This window comes from Trachypithecus francoisi, unplaced genomic scaffold (genome assembly GCF_009764315.1).
Source record: "Trachypithecus francoisi isolate TF-2019V2 unplaced genomic scaffold, Tfra_2.0 Contig01461, whole genome shotgun sequence".
NCBI lineage: Eukaryota > Metazoa > Chordata > Mammalia > Primates > Cercopithecidae > Trachypithecus > Trachypithecus francoisi.
Genome location: NW_022681433.1, coordinates 15,287,618 through 15,293,617, shown reverse-complemented (window position 1 = coordinate 15,293,617; position 6,000 = coordinate 15,287,618).

Sequence of the window (6,000 nt, the reverse complement as noted above, 5' to 3'; positions counted from 1 at the left end):
GCGCATGCCACCACATCCTGCTAATTTTCTGTATTTTTACTGGAGACAGGGTTTTACCATGTTGCTCAGGCTGCCCGTCAACTGATTTTTGACAAAGGTGCCAAGAACACACAATGGGGAAGGGCAATCTTTAATAAATGGTGTTGGGAAAACTGGGTATCCACACACAGAAGGATAAAAACGGGCCCTTATCTTACCCCTTATACAAGAATCAACTCAAAATGGATTAAAGATATAAATGTCAAACCTGAACTATAAAAGTACTAAAAGAAAACATAGCGGGAAAGGTCTATGACATTGACCTGGACAGCTATTTCTTGGATATGATCCCAAAACAAAAGCAAAAATAGATAAATGGGATTGTGTCATACTAACAAGCTTCTGCACAACAAATAAAGTAATTAATAGTGAAGAGGCGACCCATAGATTAGAAGAAAATATTTGCAAATTACACATCAGATAAGGGGCCAGTATCCAAAATGTACAAGGAACTCAAACTACTCAATAACAAGCAAACAAATAACCCTATTTAAAAATGGGCAAATGGCCCACCACAGTGGCTCACGCCTATAATCCCAGCATATTGGGAGGCCGAGGCGAGTGGAACACCTGAGATCAGGAGTTTGAGACCAGCCTGGACAATGTGGTGAAACCCTGTCTCTACTAAAAATGCGAAAATTAGCTGCGCATAGTGGCACATGCCTGTAATTCCAGCTACTCAGGAGGCTGAGGCAGAAGAATCGCTTGAATCTAGGAGGCGGAGGTTGCAGTGAGCTGAGATGGCACCACTGCACTTCAGCCTGAGAGACAGAGCAAGACTCCGTCTCTGAAAAAAAAAAAAAAGGTTGGGGGAGGTGCTAAGGGCTTGAATAGACATCTCTCAAAAGAAAACATACAGATGACCAACAGATATATGAAAAAATGTTCAACATCACTAATTAAAAGACAAATGCAGTTCAAGACAGCAACAGTGTATTTAAAAAAAAAAGAGGGAGAGAGAGAGAGGGAAATGCAGGCTGGGCATGGTGGCTCACACCTGTAATCCCAGCACTTTGGGAGGCCAAGGCAAGCAAATTGCTTGAGTCCAGGAGTTCAAAACCAGCCTGGGCAACCTCATCTCTAGTAAAAATACACACACACAAAATTCACCAGGCATGGTGACACACGCCTGTAGTTCCAGGTACTTGGGAGGCTGAGGTGGGAGAATCACCTGAGCCCAGGAGGTTGAGGCTGCAGTGAGCTGAGATCTTAGCACTGTGCTCCAGCCTCACTCCAGCAACACAGTGAGACCCTGTCTCAAAAAATAAAAATTAATAGAAGGAGAGATGATGGCCGGGTGTGGCAGCTCATGCCTGTAATCCCAGCACTTTGGGAGGCCGAGGCGGGTGGATCACCTGAGATCAGGAGTTTCCGACCAGCCTGGCTAACATGGTGAAACCCTGTTTCTACTAAAACCACAAAAAATTAGCCAGGCATGGTGGTGCTCACCTGTAATCCCAGCTACTCGGGAGGCTGAGGCAGGAGAGTCGCTTGAGCCCGGGAGGCAGAGTTTGCAGTGAGCCGAGATCACGCCATTGCACTCCAGCTTAGACAACAAGAGCAAAAAAAAGAGAGAGAGAGATGCAAATTAAAACCATAATGAAACACCACTTCACATCTGTTGGATCGGCTATTATAGAAAGATGACAGAAACTGTTATACACTATTGATGTATACAGCCATTTTGGAAGACAGTATGGAGGTTCCTCAAAAAACTAAGAATAGACTCACCATATGATCCAGTAATCCATTGGGTATTGAATAATTGGAATCAGTATGTGGAAGAGATGTCTGCACAACCATGCTCATTGCAGCACTATTCACAATAGCCAAGATATAAAAATAAAATCAGTGTTCAGCAACAGATGAATGAATTTTTTAAATATAGTATATACACACAATAGAAAGTATACAGCTTTTTTTTTTTTTTTTTTTGAGACAGAGTCTCGCTCTTGTTGCCCAGGCTGGAGTGCAATGGCACGATCTCCTCTCACTGCAACTTCCGTCTCCCGGGTTCAAGTGATCCTCCTGCCTCAGCCTCCAGAGTAGCTGGGATTACTGGCTCCGCCTACCATACCCAGCTAATTTGTAGTAGAGATGGGGTTTTGCTATGTTGGCCCGGCTAGTCTCAAACTCCTGACCTTAGGTGATCCCCCCACTTTGGCCTCCCAAAGTACTGGGATTACAGGCATGAGCCACCAGGCTCGGCCTACTCAACCTTTAAAAAACAGGAAATTCTATCCTTTATGACAACATGGATGAATCTAGAGGACGTTATGTTAATTGAAATAAGCCAGACACAGAGGGACAAATATTGTATGATCTCACTTAGGTGTGGAATCTAAAAAAGTTGAACCATGGAAGTAGAGTCAAATGTTGGTTACGAGAGGCTGGGGCGGGCAACATGTGGGGGAGAGGTGAGGGGAGAAGTTTGTCAATGGGTGCAAAGTTTCCATTAGACAGTAGGGATGAGCTCTGGTGTTCTGTCATACAACTATTGACTATAGTTAATAGTAACATATTGTATATTCCAAAATGGTGAAAACAGAGGGTTTTATATGTTCTCACCACCAATAAATAATAAATATTTGAGGCCGGGCGTGGTGGCTCACACTTGTAATTCTAGCACTTTGGGAGGCTGAGGCAAGTGGATCACCTGAGGTCAGGAGTTCGAGACCAGCCTGGCCAACATGTTGAAACCTCGTCTCTACTAAAAGTACAAAAATTAGCTGGGTGTGATGGCACACACCTGTAATCCCAGCTACTCAGGAGACTGAGGCCATGAGAACTGCTTGAACCTGGGAGGTGGAGGTTTCAGTGAACAGAGATCGCGCCACTGCACTCTAGCCTGGGTGAAAGAACAAGACTCCGTCTCAAATAATAATAATAATAATAAATAAATAAATATTTGAGAGAATGGATATGCTAATTACCCTGACTTCTTCATTCCACAGTGTTGACATGTATTGAAACATCGCATTGTACCCCCAAGTATATATAATTATTATTTGTCAGTTTAAAATAAAACTTTAAAAAAGCAACCGAGTATACTGAAGAAATGAATTGAAGCTATCTGCATAGAGGGTTGTTTTCCTTCAAATCAACAGATTGGTTTTTCCTTTCATTCTGCTACTTAAAATCTGCCTTTCCAGGGGCAGGCAGGGCGTAGCTGGGAAGTCAGGCCTGGGGCCTGAGATCAGTGTTTTAAAGTAGCACGAGGGCGCCAGCTGCTGGCAAGATTACTACAAAGTCCTGGTGGGAAGAGCTGCCCTGGCACAGCAACAGCCTGTGTAGGAATAGCAAGTTGTATTCCTCCTCGGTGTTAAAAATAGGTAATTATGTCAGGGACAAAACTTGACCCACACTGAAATAGAATCTGTGGTAAGAATTGGGTCTAAAAAAGAGTTTATTTTCATTTCTCCTTAAGAGGTTGTGAAGTGCCATCATTCCACAGAGAATGTTGCCTTTTAAATATCAGATTTGACACATACGAAATTATTTTAAAGACCCTTATCTCAGTGCTTAAGTGTTTCATCAGCCATCCAGCATCAATTCCCATTTCACAGCAGCAGCGCTGTAATTTGGGATATTACTTCTCCCTAGCATAATGCAGTTTGTTGGGACTTTACACAGGTAACTTTGCCTTCTAGCCAAGGAGGGTCCTTGACCCACCCAAGGCTAATCAACTTCCTTTCTTGTTCTGGAACTTTATACCTTGCCTAGATTCAGGCAAGGACAAAAAAGAGTTGGAGCTTATTCATACAGTTCCAGTCTTGAAGAGTGGCAAGCAGTTCCCGCATGTCCGAAAATATGGCCAGTATGATTTCATTTACATAAAAAACAAAGGTTTGTGTATGTGTGTGTGTGTGTGTGTGTGTGTGTAACTACGTGTGTGCAGTGTATCTATATATATATATAGTTGTTGTTGTTGTTTGTTCGTTCGTTTAAGATGGAGTTTTGCTCTTGTTGCCCAGACTGCAGTGCAATGGCTCCATCTCAGCTCACCACAATCTCCACCTCCCGGTTTCAAGCAATTCTCCTGCCTCAGCCTCCCGAGTAGCTGGGATTTACAGGCATGTACCATCATGCCCGGCTAATTTTGTATTTTTAGTAGAGACGGAGTTTCTCCATGTTGGTCAGGCTGGTCTCCAACTCCTGACTTCAGGTGATCCGCCCGCCTCGGCCTCCCAAAATGCTGGGATTAGAGGCGTGAGCCACCGTGCCCGGTCGTGTAAATATATTTAACAAGAAGATGGGGGAAATATACCTCAAACATTTTATTTTTTCAGAGACAGGATCTCACTCTGTAGCCCAGGCTGGAGTGCAATGGTGTGATCATGGCACCAGAGCCTCCCAAGTAGCTGGGACTACGGATACACACCACCACGCCCAGCTAGTTTTTAAATTTTTTTATATTTTTATAGAGATGGGGTCTCTCCCCACATTGCCCAGGCTGGTCTTGAATTCTTGGCCTCAAGTGATCCTCCCATCTCAGCCTCCCAAAGTGCTGAGATTACAGGCATGAACCACTGCATCCAGCCAATACCTCAAACTTTATCAGTAGTTTTCCCGAAGAAGTATTTTGGGATTTGGGTTGTGCAAATACAATATTCCACTTATTATTATAGGTAAAAATAAAAAATAGTTTATTTTATTTATTTATTTTTTTTGAGAGAGAGTCTCCCTCTGTTGCTCAGGCTGGAGTGCAGTGGCATGATCTTGACTCACTGCAACCTCTGTCTCCCAGGTTCAAACAATTCTCTGCCTCAGGCTCCTGAGTAGCTGGGATTACAGGTGCCCGCCACCACCTGCCTCGGCCTCCCAAAGTGCTGGGATTACAGGCGTGAGCCACTGCCCCGGGTCAAAATGATTTGATTTTTAATATCAAGTGCATTTGATGTTTTTACTTGAGTAGGTAAAAAAGTGATTGACTATGTATACTTACTGTATCTTGACTGTATACCCAAGTCAGAGTTAAGCATACAACTTGGCATAAATCATATCTGCTTTCAAACTTCTTAAAATCCTGTTGAGAAGACAGGACATTTACTTAAGAAGATAAATAACAGCATAAAGTAGGCAGGCTCTACCTTAAGATACAGACCAGAAGCGCTTACATTTCACTGCAGGAAGCCATCACTCATGGGCGTGGAAACTGGCAAAGACCTTAAGGAGAAGAAATTGCTGAAGTCTGGTCAGGAAGCAACGACGTAACTAGGAAGAGTAGAAGTCGACATTCCAAGGAGGTGGAGGGTGAAAACAAGGAAAACTGGAGGTGAGAACGTTCAAGACTCACTAGAGGGACATATATACAGACTCACTAGAGGGACAGGCTAGGCAACCAGTGCTGAAAATGCTGAGGCCAGGCTGTGGGTGCATGGAGTGCTAGGAAGAGAGCGTGGCTTTTGCTGCTACACCCTGGGAACTAGCTGCTAGACCCCAGGAAGGCCTGCAGGCAGCAACATATGCAAATCAGTACTTTAGGAAGATGAATCTGGCAGTGGCTTAGAGAAAACACTGAAAGGTGGAGAGAGTGGAGGAAGAGTTAGGTGAGGAAGGAGTCGCGGGACCCTTGAGGGGGTTGCTTTGCCAGGTGGAAACCTTTGTGGCTCAGGATGCCTTCTGCCTGAGTATTGCTCGCAGCCTCTGGGCTTATTCCGCCCACGCAGACCAGCAGGCTGGCTCAGCTTGCACTATGGGCCCAGATCCCACACCTGCCAAAGGCAAACCAGGCGCAGAGCCAGGAGGGTTGCGTGGGTTAGTGACCAAGGGTCTGACCACTGTGTGCAGCCAGGCACGCTCACTGCTGCAGCAGGGTGCGCAGCTCCAGGCACTGGCACAGGGGCCAGCTCAGGGTGAGGCTACAGCTGGGCTAGCTATACCACATGCTGCTTCCGCTGCAGGCCCCTGTGTCTGGATGAGGGGAACACGGTGGCCTGGCAGCTTGGAGATGCCAGGAAC